Source organism: Bos grunniens, chromosome 15 (assembly GCF_055505025.1).
Source record: "Bos grunniens cultivar Pamir isolate PY7600 chromosome 15, Bosgru_T2T1.0, whole genome shotgun sequence".
Lineage (NCBI taxonomy): Eukaryota > Metazoa > Chordata > Mammalia > Artiodactyla > Bovidae > Bos > Bos grunniens.
The window spans coordinates 74,183,494-74,202,785 of record NC_141179.1 but is presented as its reverse complement, the minus strand read 5'-3'; the positions used below and the strand labels follow the sequence as shown (position 1 = coordinate 74,202,785).

Here is a 19,292-nt window from a genome sequence, read left to right as displayed (position 1 = left end):
CATCTGGCCCTTGTCAGACCCAGGAGAAGCCCTGAGGGCTAGTAGGGCCAGAGTTTATCTAAGGACAGTTTCTGGGGTTTGGAGGAACCTTCAACTGATGACAGACTGACCACGTGGTTTTCCTTGTCTTTCCCCCTCTTTCCTCTCTGACAGTTCATGGAGGGCAAGGCAAGTGCCTATGGCATGTGCTGCCACAGCAGCAGCAGCAACAGGGAGATGCTACGAGAAAATCCAGTGTTCCTCTCTGCCCCTAACCCAGCGCAGTCTGTAGACTGTGGTAAAGACACTGATCAGTGGATGCTTCCAGCCAACCAGGCACCTGCAAACCACTACCCCAGCTTGCAAGGCTCCCAGACACCCTTCATCACAAATGCATTCATTCACAGAAATCTACAGCCATTCATGCGCCTGCACACAGCGACATTCATTCATATTTTAGCCACAGCTGCAGCCACACATTTGCCTGCAAAGGCTGAGCAAGTGTGCACAGCAGAAACATGTTTTTAGAAGGCTGCATTCCACCCCTCCCTTCTTGCGCAGACACACATCCTCACTGTTGGCCCTGCTTCCTTCCCCTTGAAGAGAACAGATTTCTGCCATAGAAATTGAAAGTGAAGCCACTCAGTTGTGTCTAAGTCTTTGTGACCCCGTGGACTGTAGCCCACCAGGCTCCTCCATCCATAGGATTCTTCAGAATCCTGAATACTGGAGTGGGTTGCCATTTCCTTCTCCAGGGGGTCTTCCTGAACCAGGGATCGAACCCAGGTCTCCTGCGTTGCAGGCAGATGCTTTACCCTCTGAGCCATCTGCCATACAAACAGTTGAATCCCCAGCCTAAATAAAGACCTACTGACCTCGCCCATGATTAGATCATGGACGAGATGCCAGAGTGCTGGCAGAGGTGCAGATGTCTTGGTGGATGAGGGGGGGCCAATTCTTTTCCTGGCCTGGTTTTCCTCCCTTGGCAGCCTGGTGGACAAAGAGAGGGCCAAGGGAGGGGCTTGCAGTGTGGCCCAAGCTTTCACAGTGCCCCACTTGGCCCATTCAGATCTTGTCCTTCAGGAAGAGGTGAGAGTTGTGGAGAGCTGTCAAGTCCTGCAGGAGCCAAGACTTGGCATTCCCAGGCCCTGGGAATCCATGTGGGTCTGGACACCGAGGTTGGGGAGCTGGGGATTCTCCATTTGCCCCTCCAGAGCCACCTGGGAATTCCTTCATTCTCTTCTGTGCTTCTGGAGGCTGACCTCCATGAACTCTGGATGTCTGGTTCAACCAATGAGGGGACCCTGCCAGGGAAGTCTGAAGACAGGAGGGTAGCACCATCTTCCTCTGGGCCAAGCTATGGGTTGTCTGTGGCTGTGTTCCTCTTCTGCAGCACAAAAGTCCCTGGATCCATGTTCCTCATTGGTTCCTGTTGGCTACTGTAAAACATCTCCCATCAGAATGCTGGGTAAATAGTGTTTTTTTTTATGCACACAGAACAAGGTGAGCTTTTCCAGTTAAGTTCATTAAAGGACAGATGTTGCAGGAGATATTGCAGCACAGCAGTTAAGGAGGGTTCTGGAAGTGGACCATTAGCTTAGCTGTTTAGCTGCCTTGTGATCATGGGCAAGTTACTTAATTCCTCTAAGCCTCAGTTTCCTCCCCTGTAAAATGGGAATAGTAATGATAACAGTACCCTGCTCTTAGAATTGTTTAAGGACTGTTAAAGGTAATATATGTGAAAATGTATAACCCACTGCCTGGCACAGAGTTAACCCATAATAAGTCTTTGGTTGTTGCTGTCCTTCAGTCACTAACTTGTGTCCAACTATTTGCAACCCCATGGGCTGCAGCACTCCAGGCTTCCTTGCCCTTCACTATCTATTTGATACTATTTGAGCACCAGAGTTTGCTCAAACTTGTGTCCATTGAGTTAGTGATATCATCCAACCATCCCATCCTCTGTCACTCCCTTCTCTTCCTGCCCTCAATTTTCCCCAGCATCAGGATCTTTTCCAGTGAGTCGGCCCTTTGCATTAGGTGGCCAAAGTAGTGGAGCTTCAGCTTCAGCATCAGTCCTTTCAATGAATACTCAGGGCTGATTTCCTTTAGGATTGGCTGGTCTGATCTTCTTGCAGTCCAAGGGACTCCCAAGAGTCTTCTCCAGCACCACAATTCAAAAGTATCAATTCTTTGGCGCTCAGCCTTCTTTATGGCCCAACTCTCACATCTGTACATGACTACTGAAAAAACCATAGCTTTGACTATATGGACTTTTGTCAGTAAAACACTGTCTAGGTTTGTCATAACTTAGATATACCAAACTGAATGGAGAGTTCCAGAGAACAGGAAGGTAGGATAAGAAGGCCTTCTTAAATGAACAATGTAAAGAAATAAAGGAAAACAATAGAATGGCAAAGACTAGATATCTCTACAGGGCTTCCCCAGTGGCTCAGCGGTAAAGAATCCTCTTATTTTCTCAGCCATTTGCAAGGCCTCCTCAGACAACCCAGTTTGGCTTCTTACATTTCTTTTTCTTGGGGGTGGTTTGGCCACCATCTCCTGTACAGTGGTACGAACCTCCATCCATAGCTCTTCAAACACTCTATCAGATCTAATCGCTTGACGACAGAGGATGAGATGGCTGGATGGCATCACTGACTTGATGGATGTGAGTCTGAGTGAACTCCGGGAGTTGGTGTTGGACAGGGAGGCCTGGCATGCTGCGATTCATGGGGTCGCAAAGAGTCGGACACGACTGAGCGACTGAACTGAACTGAACTGAATAGTCTAGTGGTTTTCCATACTTTCTTCCAGTTAAGCCTGAATTTTTCAATAAAGAGCTGATGATCTGAGCCACAGTCAGCTTCAGGTCTTGTTTTTGCTGACTGTACAGAGCTTTTCCATCTTTGGCTGCAAAGAATATAATCACTCTGATTTTGGTATTGACCATCTGGTGGTGTCCAATGTGTAGAGTCATCTCTTGTGTTGTTGGAAGAGGGTGTTTGCTATGACCAGTGCATTCTCTTGGAAACTGTTAGCCTTTGCCCTGCTTCATTTTGTACTCCAAGGCCAAGCTTGCCAATTACTCCAGGTATCTCCTGTCTTCCTACTTTTGTGTTCCAATCCCTATTATGGAAAGGAGTTGTTTTTTTTTCTTTTGGTGTTAGTTCTAGAAAGTCTTGTAGGTCTTCATAGAATCATTCAACTTCATCTTCTTCAGCAGCTGTGGTTGGGGCACAGACTTGGATTACTGTGTTGTTGAATGGTTTGCCTGGGAATGAACCGAGATCATTCTGTTGTTTTTGAGACTGCACCCAAGAATTGCATTTTGAACTCTTTTGTTGACTGTGAGGCCTACTCCATTTCTTCTAAGGGATTCTTGCCCACAGTAGTAGATATAATGGTCATCTGAATTAAATTCACCCATTCCTGTCATTTTAGTTCACTGATTCCTAAAATGTTGATATTCACTCTGGCCATCTCCTGTTTGACCACATCCAATTTACCTTGATTCATGGACCTAACATTCCAGCTTCTTTTGCAATACTTCTCTTTACAACATCAGACTTTACTTTCACCACCAGACACATCCACAACTGAGTGTAATTTCTGCTTTGGCCCAGTTCCTTCATTCTTTCTGGAGCTATTTCCCCACTCTTCCCCAGTAGCACATTTGACATCTACATCAAACCAGTCCGTCCTAAAGGAAATCAGTCCTGAATATTCATTGGAAGGACTGATGCTGAAGCAGAAACTCCAATACTTTGGCCACCTGATGAAAAGAGCTGACTCACTGGAAAAGACCCTGATGCTGGGAAAGATTGAAGGCAGGAGGAGAAGGGGACAACAGAGGATGAGATGTGGGATGACATCACTAACTCAATGGACATAAGTTTGAGCAAGCTCTTGGAGTTGGAGATGGACAGGGAAGCCTGGTGTGCTGCAGTCCATGGGGTTGCAAAGAGTTGGACATGACTGTGACTGAACTGATCCGGGGGACTCATCTTCCATTGTCATACCTTTTTTCCTTCTTATACTGTCCTGGGGTTCTCAAGGCAAGCATACTGGAGTAGTTTGCCATTACCTTCTCCAGTGGACCACATTTTGTCAGAACTTTCTACCATGACCCATATGTCTTGGGTGGCCCTGCATGGTGTGTCTCATAGCTTCACTGAGTTACACAAGGCTGTGATCCATGTGATCATTTTTGTGAGCTTTCAGGGATTGTGGTTTTCATTCTGGAGGCTGTGGGATTGTAGCTCTTGCTTCTTCTGTCTGCTCTCTGATGGATGAGGATAAGAGGCTTGTGCAAGCTTCCTGATGGGAGGGACTGGCTGTGCGGAAAACTGGGTCTTGCTCGCCTGGCAGGACCATGCTCAGTAAATCTTTAATCCAATCAGCTGCTGATGGGTGGGCTTTACTCCTTCCCTGTTAGTTGTTTGGCCTGAGGTGACCCAGTCCTGGAGTCTAAAGGCTCAATGGTAGGGCTAATGGTGGCCACCAAGAGGACTTATGCCAACGGTCATGGCCTAGGTATTAACTATTCAGACTATAAGCATGCATTCTACAGATGACCATCTATGGAGCATCTAGTACTTTCAAAGTTTTGGGTCCCTGGACAACAGTAAGATTTCCATTTTATATCATGACCTGAAGATAACACACACTAAGGTAAAAGATAATGCCTAGCGTTACAACTTTTGACGCACTCTGATATTCCTTCTTTTGTTCTATTTCATCACACACACACACACACACACACACACACACACACACACACAATGTAGGTCCCAACTCATCAATGGAGAGACATTGATTGGGTTTATCTTCCAGGGATGAATGTTCCTTGAAGGTGACGGACTAGGTAGAGACCATATCTTCATGTTTTCTAAATAGGTGAAGTCACATTAATACAGAAAAAGTCAGTTAAAGATATTCTATAGAAACTGAAATTCCCACAACAGGTATCTGAATGGACCTACATGTACAGAAACCAGGTGTTGGGGAAAGGGAGCCAAGTGTATAAAACATGGGGCTTCCCTTTAAGGAGCTGATAGCGGAGTAACAAGATTCACCCACTCATTTATTCATGTAACAAATCGAGCGCCTACCATGTGCTAGGTAGCACTATTCTGCATCAGTGAACAAGTTCCTGACCTCACCAAGCTTATCTTCTCATGACAGCAGCACACAATAAATGACTAAATAACCAAAGCAGCAGAATATAGTGCTGACAGTGCTAATGGCTCTTAAGAAAAGGTGAGGGGGCTTCCCTGGAGGCCCAGTGGTTAAGAATCTGCCTGCCGATGCAGGGGACATGGGTTCGATCCTTAGTCTGGGAAGATTCCACATGCCTGCAGGGCAACTAAGCCTAGGACCCCCACCTACTGAAGCCGGCGTGTCCTAGAGCCGGTGCTCCACGACAGGAGAAGCCACCACCACGAGACGTCTGTGCACTGCACCTGGAGAGTAGCCCCCACTTGCCGCAACTAGAGAGAGCCTGTGCACAGCAATGAAGACCCAGCACAGCCAGAAGTAAGTAAACAAACAGAGAGAGAAAGAAAGAAAAAGTAAGGAAACGGAGAGTGACTGATAGGAAGGCCTGTTTCAGATACGGTAGTCAGGGAAAACCTCTAAGAAGGTATTTGACCACAGACATGAAATTTGAGCACAAACCCTGTACATTCCGAAAGAAATGCACTTCATTAAGAGGGACCAAAGAGGAAAGGTGCAGTTCGGCAGGGACGCTCAAGAGGGAGTGGATATATGTATATTTATAGCTGATTCACATTGTTGTATACCAGAAACTAACGCAACATTGTAAAGCAATTATCTACCAATTAAAAAAAAATTCTATGATAAACCATAATGAAACAGAATATTAAAGAAGGAAGTGTATCACTGAAGCACTTTGCTGGAAAACAGGAATTAACAACAGTGTAACTCAACTATACTTCAATAAAAATAAATAAGAAAAAAAAAAAAGAGGGGTCAACCAGAACCTTCAGAAAGGTTCTGAAGCAGAAATGGAATATTCCAGAAATAGGAAGACCAAGGTAGCTAGAGATCATGAGCCTGTGAAAGACAGATGGGTCCAGATGACATAGGGTCCTGAAGGCCATGTTAATTTTGAGTTACATCTGAATGTGATGGGAGGCCATTGCAGGGTTTGAGGCAGAAGAGTAACACGAACCAGTTTACATTTTAAAAAATCACACTCGCTGCTGTGTAGAAAGCTGACTGAAGAAGGCAAGGGGAAAGCCATGGGACTGGTCAGGAGGCTATCATGGTACTGAAACAAGAGATGACCGTGGCTTGGATGAGACTTGTCATTCACAGAGTGGCAAGAAGCGATTGGACCAGCAGTACCTCATTTGAAAGTTGCTGCCTCTCCATATGCATAATACGCCGCAGAACGGGAGGTGCCAAGATAGAGTACACTGTGTTGTGGGAACTCAGATGAAAATTACATCTGGCTGTGGGATGAGCTGGCACTTGAGCTGTGTCTTCAAGGATGAGTGGGTAGAAATGGCGAGGGAGGAGAGGACATTCCAAAGAAGGGGAAAAGCAGATGAGTAAAGGCACAAAAGAGAGAAAGCAGAAGGCATGCTTGGGGCCCAGCAGCAGTTCTGTGGATTATGTGCGTGAGTGTGAGTGATCGTTGCTCAGTCGTGTCTGACTATGTGAGCCTGTGAATTGTAGCCCGCCAGGCTCCTCCGTCCATGGAATTCCCCAGGCAAGAATACTGGAGTAGGTTGTCATTTCCTTCTCCAAGCTGTGGATTACAATGCTCCGCAAATAGGGGAATAGGATGTTAAGATTGAACAGGTATGTTTGGGATAAATCACAGAGAGCCTGCAGTGCCAAGAGAGAGTTTGAGCAATGGAGAGTCACAGCATGTTCCTAAGGAGGGTTTTATGGGATCAGAGCTGAGCTTTAGAGCCTATTGGGTAATTAGCGGCTGCAGGGGAACCTGGAATTTTCTGCTTTGGGCCTCTGTAGATTCATTCATTGAGGCCATCTTCAACTTTCTTTAATCCTAAATCTTTTGTTCCAGCCAGACCAGCCTTCTACCTGACCAGTGGGCTGCCCACAATCATGCCTTCCTCCCTGCCTTTATTTAGGTAGTTCTCAGCACCAAGGACACCTTGCCTAGCTCCTGAACATTTATTCAAAACCTCCCCCATTCTTCTCTGGTTCCTTGGCCTCTATTGTTCCCTCCCTTCTATCAAAGCACTTGTCTACAGCACTCATGTTGGTTCTTAACTTCATACAGGCACATTCCTTACGTATGTATCTCAAGAAGGACTTCCCTATGAGATGTAAACTTCTTTCGATCAAGGACATTAGCTGGCATCCCCTTTGTTTTGTCCACACTGCATGGCACTCAGTAGCCATTCAATTCTATAGACCACCCTCATACCTAATACAGTGAGTGCTGAGAGCCAATGGGCCTTCTCAAGAGCCATGAGTAGAAAGGCAGTAGTCCAGATACACTGACACCTAAAGACATAGCCCAAGGGGACCCCTCTTCTTGTCTCCAAATGTCTTCCATTCCCTGGGCATTCAGAAACGAAACCACTACGAACTGGACACACCTAGGTTTTGCCTTCTATAAAAGAACCATCCTGGGGAATTACCCTTGCTCTAGACAATATTATCCACATTCAAGAGAACAAACCAAACCACGGTTTTCTACGGGGAAACGGAAGTAGACCCGGGTCAGATGTAGGGCCCTCTCCCACTCTGGCGCTTGAGGGCTTCCTGCATCTTGCTCCCAAGCTCTGGACCACATCATCCACTGCTTTTCCCTGAGATTGTGTACTTATTTGAGGGGCTTCCACTCGGAGCCACTCTCCCACCCCGTTTCACCGGCCCTTGGAACCAGCAAGCAGCAAGACAAAAGTTTCAAGACGGCAACAAGGCTGCGCGGACTCTCTCAACACCTGACACCCGGCAGGAACATGGGTCACTTAAGGACACAGGCAAAGGCACGGATGATGGGCTTCCTTCTCCGTTGCTGTGGACACTCGAGTCGGTGCTTAGCCTGTCCTTGGCCTCCACTGCTCCCTGGTTCTCTCTAGATGCTTCCCCTGCCACTTCTGGGAGGGGCATGGGGCCCCGGGGAGTCAGCAAGGTCACCGACCCAGGAAGGAAGAAGATACCAGACTCTTGTCCTGTGGACTGAGCTCGATGCTAGGCACTGTATCCAGCATGCCAAGGCACCTGACGCAACCGAGCCGGGAGTCTGGTGGTCGAGACCAACCCATGCGCTGATGCCTCGGCGTCGGCGCAGTGATGGAGGTCTAACAGGGCAGTGCACGCCCGCTCATTTCAAAACCTCATCTCCCTGCCCCTCCCAAGGCAAGCTTAGGTTTAAATCGGGGAACCATCTCTTCACTAAGAACCACCCTACTCTGCCCTCTCTTACTCCTGAAACTGAGGGGTTTGGAGAGTAGGGATGGGAGATCTCCTTTCACAGAGTTCCACCCTCCTCCCCCAGATCCAGGCTAGCTGGCAGGTCAGCAACCCTGGCCTCCAGCTTCAGGACGGAGAGGGGCGCGCGGGTGCGGGGGCCGGGGGCAGGGGTGCAGCTGCAGGAGGCGACTTTCTCGCCGCCCGACCGCCCCCGCCGCCGCCGCCGCGGCCTCCCTCCCACGCGTGGGCGCCGAGCTGCGGCGGGGGCGGCCGGGCGGAGCCAGCCGGTCACGCGGGCCGCATGCGGCGCTGCGCCGCGGGCACGTGAGGGGGCGGGGCCTGCGCCCAGGATCCCCTCTCGCGGCTGCTTGCGTAGGAGCGCGGCGCCCGCCCCTCCCGGCGCCGCCACCCTCGCGCCGCTGCGCGCGCCGCCTCCGCCCGGAGAGCTCCCGCGCGGGGGCGGGCGGCGGAGCCGGGGGAGCGGGCGCCAGGCGACGAGGAGCCGGGGGCGGGGGAGGCAGGGGGATGGGCCAGGAAGGAGGTGCGGGGGGAGGGCTGGCGCCCGGGGCTGAACGACGGCCTCCCTCTGGGCAAGCCCCGTCCTCCAGTACCCCCAGAGTCTGTCCCGGACACTCTAGGGTTCCCCCCCCCCCGCCCAGGGTTGGGGCGAGGAGAAGCTGGGATGCGGAATTACAGCGGCGGGCGGGCTGGTGGCGGCGAGGGAGGCAGTCGGATGCGAGGACCCCCCCCCCCACCACTTCCCAGCCCTTTCCCCCCATCCACCCACGCGCGCGTGCTCTCCCGGCGCTGATGATGTCCTGCCCGCTCCGCTGCTCTGGCTCAGCTCGTGACTCTGCTTCGTGCTGGCAAAATTCCGCAGCGTGCACTTGGGGGCGGGGGCGGGAAGGTTGGCTCCCAGCTTTAACCCCTTGAGCTGGCCACCCTCGGGCCTCCCCGACTGCCAGGCACCCCACTTACCTGCCCCCTCCTACACTAGGTCATTCCCACGCCCAGCACCCGCCGTGTCCCCAGCCATCCTACAGGACACTCCGCCCTGCACCTGCTTGCCCTCAATAGCATTGAAATCTCCCATCTCTTCCTGTGGGAGCCCCCTCTCCCGACCCCCACCTATGGAGTCTGTATGGGTGCGGGCAACGGACGCGAGCAGGGTGACAGGCTGTACACAGGGCGCCTTCGGTGTACACCCCGCTTCGAACAGGGCAGTGGAAAAACAAACAGGAGCTTCGCAGGAGGAGATGGAGCCTAAACACCAGCTCGTTTCACCCAAGCACGTGTCCGCCCCCGGGGTAGATATTGTGGTTTGCTTCCATTCAGCCCCCAAGAAGACGCATTCTCTGCCCCTGGTAACTGGGCAGCAAGGCCTGGCCCAGGTCTGTCTCCTCTGGGTTACTGTGCGTCTGACGCAGGAGCTGAGATAAGATGGTGTGTGTTGGATACACAAGTAGGGTGAGAAATAAATATTATGAAAAGCAAGAGATACTCAGAAATCAGACCCTGTGCTCTCCCAGTTGGGAATGCCCTGTACTGGAAGGTGTGGGCTTACTCAGAGGGCGGGACTGTGTGGGAGGTGTTTTTGCCCCTCCCCTCGCCAGAGGTTGTTCTGGATGCTGCCCCAAAAGACTTTCGCGGGGCTCTCTCTTCCAGGTCGCAGTTGCCTGAGGCTGAAGTTTCCTAGGAGAGGCAGCAAGCCTGGGGTTGAGATTCCAGGTCCCAGCCATAGCTGCTAAGAACTTGACCTGGATAGTTTTTTGAAAACTGCCTTGCCGACAAGCTCTATCAGCCCCCAAAGAGAAGTCTGAGTGGAAGGCTCAGTATCCACTGCGCCCTCCTCTGCTCCAGCCTGATGGGGTTGTTGAATCTGGTTGCCTTGGACATCAAAAACTTGAGAACGCCCTTCAGAAGGCCCTCTGTCCTCCCGGTCATGCTCCTCCGAATTCCTGTTACTCGGGATGGTAGTTTCGTACAGTTCAGCTGCAGCTTGTTCTTTGATTTAATTTTGTTACCTGCTATCACCTTGAAAAAGGGGATTTATGTGCAAACATGCAAAAGGCCTCAGGAGAGGGCTTCATTCCTGGAAGAGGAAAGGGCAGTACGGAGCTTTAGGATCCTTTGACCATTTATTTACTCATGTTTCTTGGTGGCTTACTGTGTTCCACGCCTTGTGCAAGGCACTGGGGAAACGTAGTTAAAATGACACCGCCTCTGTCAGGAGTTTTGTGTCCATTGAGAAGACAGTAAATGATTTTATTACAGTGAAATAATTGATATAACTGGATTGCTTATGAGATGCAATGATAACATAGGGGATGCGGTTGCTGAAATCTGCCCTGGGAAGTGTATCTGTCAGCTTGGGCTACATTGAGCTGCAGTAACAAATGACTCCAGTGACTCAAGTAGCTTAAAACAAACAAGGTATTATTTATTTGCATGGCTGTCCATCAGAGGTCGCCTGTGGTTCTGCTTCATGTTCCCTTCATTCTGGAACCAAAGGTAAAAGTGCTGTCCCTGCGTGGGTCTGGCTGGTCTTAATGGCAGAGAGAAAAGAGAGATGGCAGAACCATGCAATGGCTTCTGCTCTCAGTTCAGTCACTCAGTCGTGTCTGACTCTTTGCAGCCCCATGGACTGCAGCATGCCAGGCTTCCCTGTCCATCACCAACTCCCAGAGCTTGCTCAAACTCATTCCATTGAATCCATGATGCCATCCAACCATCTCTTCCTCTGTCATCCCCTTCTCCTACCCCCTTCAATCTTGCCCAGGATCAGGGTCTTTTCCAATGAGTCAGTTCTTCCCATCAAGTGGCCAAAGTATTGGAGCTTCAACTTCATTATCAGTCCTTCCAATGAATATTCAGGACTGATTTCCTTTAGGATGGACTGGATGGATCTCTTTGCAGTCCAAGGGACTCTCAAGAGTCTTCTCCACCACCACAGTTCAAAAGCATCAATTCTTCAGTGCTCAGCTTTCTTTATAGTTTAACTCTCACATCCATACATGACTACTGGAAAAACCATAGCTCTAACTAGATGGACCTTTGTCAGTAATGTCTCTACTTTTTAATATGCTGTCTAGGTTTGTCATAGCTTTTCTTCCAAGGAGCTGCTGCTGCTAAGTCGCTTCAGTCGTGTCTGACTCTGTGCAACCCCACAGACGGTAGCCCACCAGGCTCCCCCGTCCCTGGGATTCTCCAGGCAAGAGCACTGGAGTGGGTTGCCATTTCCTTCTCCAATGCGTGAAAGTGAAGTCGCTCAGTTGTGCCTGACTCTTAGCAACCCTGTGGACTGCAGCCCACCAGGCTCCTCCATCCATGGGATTTTCCAGGCAAGAGTAATGGAGTGGGGTGCCATTGCTTTCTCTGCTTACAAGGAGCCAGCACCTTTTAACTTCATGGCTACAGTCCCCATCTGCAGTGATTTTGGCAGAGAGAAAAGAGAGATGGCAGAGCCATGCAATGGCTTCTGCTCTAGAGTAGTATATAACACTCTCACTCATGCCGCACTGACCAAAGCAAGTCATATGGGTAAGTTGGCCATAAATAGAGCAGGAAGTATAATCTTTCTACAGGGTCAGGCCAGTTGGGAGGGGTGGGAAATATATGGACCAAAAATACAACCTACCATGGCTTTCCGGAGGTGGTGATGCTTGGACTGATTGCAAAAGTAGATTAGAAATTGGGCAGGTAAGCAGACAAAGCAGGGGAGGGTATTCCTGTAGAGAGAACCTCATTGGCCACAGTCATGGAGACATGAAACTGCCTGGTCCAACAAGTTTGCCCCCTAAGTCTGTGTAGTGTGGTGCGGAATCTTTCTTCCACTGTCCCTTCACATGTATGGATCTCTTTTTAGGGGCTCGCCTCCAGCCCTGTTTCAAAGGGGAAGGGTGCTGATTGGTTGTTATGTGTCTTCCCGGAGGAAATGGACCCAGCTTACCCTAAAAGACTCTGTTTTAAGTACTGGGAAAAGTACTTTGGGAAGTCTTTTATAAGTACTGTAAAAGAAAACAACAGCAACAACAAATCAGCAAATTGCCATGAGATCCCTGATGCCTTGAAGGCTGAATAGTGATGGATCTGGGCGGCTGTGGCGATGTCAAGCTTTGTAAGAGTTCAGCCTTAGTTCATGGAGGAGTTTGAGGGGATGTCTCTAGGTGGTTCTGAGAGTCACCCGAATCTCTGCCACCCTTGCTGTGTCTCTTGGTAAGCCTGGTCAATAAAAGCCTCATTCCTACTCATTTCTTTCATTTTCTATCCTGATTTAGGTGTTAAAAGAGGGACAATGGTAAACCAAGATGTCTAGGTGGCAAATGCATGTTATTGATGTGTAGAACAGTTAGTTAAACCTTTTGCAGTGGTTCTGCTCTTCCTTCCCGGTGCTGTAAATACCTGAAGGGCAGTGCTCATGGCCTGATGCTTCCCAGCCCCCTGTATCCCCTAGAGCAGTATTTTCCTGAGGACCGGAGTCACCCAAGGGAGATTTGTATCTGGGTTGGTTACTTGGAAGGCAACTCTTCTAAACAGTCAGGAATATTTCAGTTGCAAGTAACTGAAAATTCAGCCTAGCTGGCTTAATCTAAAAAGGATTTTTTTTTTAGTTCCTTTAACTGGAAACTCCATAGGGCAGAGTCACCCTCAGCTGTGGCTTCATGTATGGGCTTAAAGCAGACATCTGGTTTCACTCTATCTCCCTGTGTGTGCTAAATCACTTCAGTCGTGTCTGACTCTCTACAACCATATGAACTGTAGCCCACCAGGCTCCTCTGTCCATGGGATTCTCCAAGCAAGAATAGTAGAGTGGGATGCCATGCCTTCCAGGGGATCTTCCCCAGCCAGGAACAGAACGTGTCTCTTATGTCTCCTACATTGGCAGGCGGGTTCTTTACTACTAGTGCCACCTGGGAAGCCCTTCTCCATGTATAGGTTCTGCTTTCTCCTTGGCTGGCTCCTTTCTCATATAGGCTCCTTCAGTCTAGTTGTAAGATGGCTCCAGACTTTCCAACCTTGCACCTGCCTGGATACAAGTCCAGTGGGAAAGAACATCTGTACCTCTCCCAGCAATCGTGGCACCGGTATTTCCTGAACAAATTGTGGTTTGGGGACTGTGATGCTCCACTGATAAAAGGCCAAAGGCGTGTGTATTGTGGGTGAGTTTCCCCACTCAAAGCACAGGACTGAGAGATGGAGAGGAGATGGCTTACAGGAGGCATGAAAAGATGGTGACGAGGATAATAGTGGGTGACAAAAACAGCAGATACTCAGGTCACTAATAGTCATCTGTGTCTGTCAGCTCTTGTTACAATAATGCTGTATGACAAACCATCCCTAAACTCAGGGGCTTACGCTCTTTAGCATTAAGTTTTTTTCTCTCTCACGGGTTTGTGAGGTGTTTGGGATCCAGGAGACCTGTGTTCAATCCCTGGGTCGGGAAGATGCCCTGGAGAAGGAAATGACAACCCACTCCAGTATTCTTGCCTGGGAAATCCCATGGACAGAGCCTGGCAGGCTACAGACCATGGGGTTGCAAGAGTCGGACATGACTGAGCAACTAACACATACACACACGGGTCATCTCTGCTTCAGGCTGCAGGTTGACCAAGTTTGGCCCCAGGATGTGTCCTGGGTTCAGGTCTGGTCTATTTTCTCATCTTCTTGGGAACAAGGCCTTCCCTGGTGGCTTAGGTGGTAAAGTATTCGCCTGCAGTGCAGGAGATCTGGCTTTGATCCCTGGGTCGGAAAGATCCCCTGGAGAAAGGAATGGCAACCTACTCCAGTATTCTTGCCTGGAGAATTCCATGGACAGAGGAACCTGGCAGGCTATAGTCCATGGGGTCACAAGAGTTGGACACAACTTAATGACTAAGCCACCACCTGGAAACAGGAGTCACTCAGGGTGTGTTCTCATGGTGAATGCCGGGAGCTCATGGGAGGGGCAGAAGCACCCCACCCCATGCCTTTTAAGAACCTTGACTCCGAACTGGTGTGCTATTAACTCTACCCGTGTTCGTTTCACCAGAACAAATGGGAAGGCCAAGTCCAACATCAGTGGAGCAGAGAACTATAATCCAGTTTATCACAGCGTTGGAAAAAATGAGCTCAGCAATAGGATTAGAATGGGCTGCTCCAAATTTCCCAAACTACATCCATCTAGCATTATTCAAAATTGTCTCATGTTCACATGGACATGCATGAAAAGTCCCTGCTGAGAAATTCCCACATCATATTCTTTTGTCTCCCTAACTTCCCTTTCCCAAGGCCTTCGCTTTCAGTCTGACTCTAGATTTTCCTGCACCAACTACCTGTGATTCACTTCACCTGTTTTTGAGGGTGTGAGGGCTGATCCAGGAGCTATGATGGGTGTGTGTCTTCCACAACAGGTGAATGCCCATCTGCCTGGACCATAGTGGAAAGAATTCTTGCTGTGAGTGGGAGATTGGATGAGAAGAGGTTGTTTCTTCAGCCATTTCCCACACTAAGATACTCTGCTTCTGGGTATTCTGTGTGTGGGCTGCACCCCACAGGCCTGCAAGCTTGTGGTTGCTCAACCTCAAAACGGAAGGAAGAGCCCAGAGACAGTGACCAAGACATCAGTGGTTTATTAGACAGGGGGATCGTTCACGAAAGCTCCTGGAGCGACACTGCAGCATGTGTGCAGGACAGTGGGCAGGGCACAGCAGCAGCTTTCCCTACCTGGGGAGAAGGAGGCTACCATTTACAGGGGGATTGACATCAGGTGGGCTTGTGAATTACCATGGACTAATTAAGACCTATGATTAAGAGGATTGCATCCTCAGGTGAGAGAAGCAGGGGCTGGTTGAGCAGGGGATGTTCAGAGAGCAAGAGAATAGCCATCTTGATTGGCATAACCATACACTGTGTCAATTTTTGGCTCATGTAGTTATATTTTAGGATATGGGGTTTGATCTGTGAATCTTTGATCTCTTTGCTTCCAGTGTCCTCAGTCCGGGATCCATCAGGGCCTGAGACCACAGTAAGCTCAAATACCCAGATGATCATTGTTCTGCCTCCCATAGGGAAACCCATGAGGAAGAGAAACTGGAAGAAGGCAAGTTTCTCAGAAGCCATATTTCTTGATAAAACTTGTCTTTGCTTCTGGATAGCTTCAGACAGAAGAGCCATCCAGAAACATTAGTCCCCTCCTTTCTTCCTTCCTTTCCTTTTTAAATGGATCTCCAAGAAAGCAAGCAAGCACAACGTTTCATTCTGTATTCCAGTGGTGCAAAGCCCTCACATCGGGAAGTTCTGCACTGTGTCTAACTTGATTCTCCATGATTGAAGCCCATTATTTCTCCCTTCTCATCTTTCACATCTTTGCGTATGGTGGAACCCATCTCTAATGCTGGTGTTACAGAGACCTGTTCATGATGTTCATGTTCCAGAAGAAAGAGTTGGTATTGTTTTATTTCACATCAACAATTATTGAATGAGCTTGATCATCCCTGTACAAGTGCTGCAGTGTTAAGAGCATCCCCTTTGGAGTCAGGCTGTCTGTGTTCCAATCGTGGCTCTGCCACTTACTAGCTGTGTGACTTGGACGTTATTTAGCATCATTTGTCCAGTTTCCCTGTCTGTAAAATGTGTTTGTAATAGTGTCTCTCACAGGGTTCTCCTGAGGGATAAGAGAATTAATACACGTAGAGTGCTTAGAATAGTGTCCGGCGTATATGTGCTCAATAAATGTTGGCTATTATTATCCTCATTTTGAGATGTAAGATTTAGTTTCTGGAGGGAACTGGCACTGATGACCCTGGTGGGTAGCTGTGCTCTTAGTTAAGGTGGGGAGGGAACATGGGTGGTTGTAGGAACACAGTGAGAGGAAGTTGCAAGGAGGTAAATTTCTATTTAAGATCTTCCTGGGACTGCCCTGGCAGTCCAGTGGTTAAGACTCCACCTTCCGATGCAGGGGTTGCAGGTTTGATCCCTGGTCGGGGAGATAAGATCCCACATGCTTCAGGGCCAAAAAAAAAAAAAGATTTTCCTAACAATTAGAGATGGCCAGTAAATTAAGTAATGAGCTCCCCTGTCATCAGAGGCATTCAGGAAAATCCTGACTAGCCATCCAGGTAGATGGTACGTGAAATTCTCCTAGAATTGAAAGAACAGACTTTTCAAATGGGTAGTACGTTGGGCTGGATGGATCTTAACTACCAAGGTGTATTGTTTGGGCTATGATGTTTTGGGTTTTTTTTAAATTTCACTGAGTCCACAATGGATTGGGAGATTTTTTTGTTTAAAAATCTAGATTTTCAGCTTATTTGCTTGCTTGATTTTTGCAGAGTTGGAAGATCTGGCAACATTTAGTCGACAGTCTTGGATATCAGTAATGGAGTGGAGCTGTGGCTACTCCCTTAAGATATGTAGGTATGCCTTACGCCCTCTTCTAGGGCCTCCTCTCTCATTTACGGGACGCACCTGACTCCTGTGTGTTTTTGAATTTACAACACGTGTTGGAGGAGGTCTGCCCAGTGCGTGGGTGGGCTAGATCGGAGGAGATCACCTTTAAGCTGACCTGATCCAAGATGAACTCCCTCTGAATTCTGAAAGCCTTTGTTCTGGATGCAAATCTGACCCCCTGGCACAGCACCATCCATTAAGCGTGCCCTGCACACCTACTCCTTGCTCAGCCCTATGATTCATACTAGCATGCTAAACTGGCCTTCAATGGGTCCTATTTTAAATATGGAAAGGAGAACACTTGTTTTCTTTATTCAGTGTTCACTGAATACTTCTTACACCAGAAGTGTGTGGGTTTTTCCCCACCAAGCAGTTCTTCAACTCTTCAGACATCAGCTGGGTGCCCTACAATTCAAACAATAACAAACAGTAGCCGCCTGTAGTTAACATAGGCCCCACAGGTTAAGGGCTCAGTCCTGCAAGACCGCTCCCCGCTTCGGTGCCAGTCACCAAGTCCAGGTCGTCACCTGTGCTTCTCACCTTCTGGCTATAAATCAGAGGCTCCCATGACCCTTCCTTGTGTCTGATCATTTATTAGAACATCTCACAGAGTTCAGGAAAACAGCTTCCTTACGAGTGTGTGTGTTAGTCTCTCAGTCGTATCCGACTCTGCGACCCCGTGAACTGTAGCCTGCCAGGCTCCTCTGTCCGTGGGATTCTCCAGGCAAGAATAGTGGAGTGGGTTGCCATTTCCTTCTCCAGGGGATCTTCCCTGGTCTCCTGCATTACAGGCAGATTCTTTACTGTGTGAGCTACCAGGGAAGCCCTTACTTACTAGATAACTGGTTTATTATAAAACGATATAGCTTGGAACAGCCAGATCAAAGAGATGCAAAGGGCAAAGTGTGTGTGTGTGTGTTGGGGGGTGATGTGGAGCTTCCAAGCCTTTCCGTATGATCATGCCATCCAAGATGGCTGTTCTCTTGCCCTCTGTACATCCCTTGCCAACCAGTGCCTGCTTTGCCTATACCCTATTTACATGACTGACCTTCCTACATATTTGCCCCACCCCCACCCCAGCTAGTGATTGTTCTAACCTGACATCATAGATTGAGCCCACCTGACATCACTTTGCCCTATAACTGGTTTCCTCCCCCTCCCTCTGGGGAGTGAAGGCTGCTCACGTGGCCTGTCCAGCGATGTTTTCCACGCACGGTGGGGTGTTGTTCCAGGACATCTCTTCAGACAGGTAGGATCCCCCATTGACATCTCTGTTGCTGACTCTGGGCTCTTTGGTCTTGAAGCTGGGCAGTCCAGGCCTTGTAGACCTGTGGGGTGCAGCCCAACAACTGGCGGAGCAGCCAGGAGACCGAGGAAACCCCCGAGAGCGCCGAGATGCTGGGAAACAAGGATGGGGAATGGAAAGTTGCAGGGGCCGAAAGGTCCCGGGGTAGCCATCCCCTCGTATGTGGGGCCCTGTGGGGCTGTCCTTGAGGGATGGGGGCCACCAAGAGAGCGAAGTCCCTGGTGTGGTATCACAGTGAGTCTTGTTATCAGGTTGGCTTTTATCTTGGGTGTGTGCGAGTGCCTTGTCCACGCATGCAAGTCCTGTTCTCTTTTTCTGGTTTTGACCTTTATCAAAGGGTCCTAGTTGTTTGAATGCTGATTCGTGTTTTTCTGAAGGTGAGGCAAGTGAATGTGCCAACGTGATGTCATTGCCCCTGTAACTGGTAACCTACGTACCCTCCTTCCCGGCCAGGAGTGAAAACTGCCTCTCTGCACAGTGAGGTGTTGCTCCAGGACCTTGCTTCAGATGCGTAAGATCTCTCATCCATTAAATCATTGATGTCTCTGTCACTGACTCCAGGCTTTTTGTTTGGACTTGAGGTTGGGCAAGTGCAGGCCCTGAAGGCCTATGGGGTATAACCGCACCGTTCCCCTAGCCCACCACCCTCCCAGCACCCAGGACCCCAAACTATCGCTTATGTATGGAGCCTTCATTACTTAGGCATGGTTGATCAAATCATTGGCCATTCATGATTAACTCAACCTCCAGCCCTTCTCCTTTCCTTGGAGGTCAGGTCAGGGGCTGAAAGTTCCAGCCCTCTAAAACGTTGGTTCCCCTGGCAACCAGCTGCCATCCTAAGGGGTTTTCCAGTAGCCACCTCATTAACAAACTCAGGTGTGGTTTATAGGGATTAGTGATGAATAACAAAAGATGGTCCTTTCCCCTTTAATTCTCTTTTGCTGCTACTGCTAAGTCGCTTCAGTCGTGTCCGACTCTGTGCGACCCCACAGATGGCAGCCCACCAGGCTCCTCCGTCCCTGGGATGCTCCAGGCAAGAACACTGGAGTGGGTTGCCATTTCCTTCTCCATTGCATGAAAGGGAAAAGGGAAAGTGATACAACTCTTAGCGACCCCATGGACTGCAGCCTACTAGACTCCTCTGTCCATGGGATTTTCC

At 49.2% G+C, this 19,292-nt stretch overlaps 2 long non-coding RNA genes across 2 annotated transcripts; one reads left to right on the top strand and one right to left on the bottom strand.

Moving 5' to 3' along the window:
* Positions 1–17,123: 17,123 nt before the first annotated feature.
* Positions 17,124–18,931, bottom strand: LOC147358461 (uncharacterized). Its single transcript, XR_015142309.1, has 3 exons — positions 18,571–18,931; positions 18,012–18,225; positions 17,124–17,232 (listed from the first exon to the last, which is right to left on the bottom strand). It is a non-coding gene; the product is annotated as an uncharacterized LOC147358461 (long non-coding RNA).
* LOC147358462 (uncharacterized) lies at positions 17,914–18,681 on the top strand. Its single transcript, XR_015142308.1, has 2 exons — positions 17,914–18,076; positions 18,511–18,681. It is a non-coding gene; the product is annotated as an uncharacterized LOC147358462 (long non-coding RNA).
* Positions 18,932–19,292: the final 361 nt, after the last annotated feature.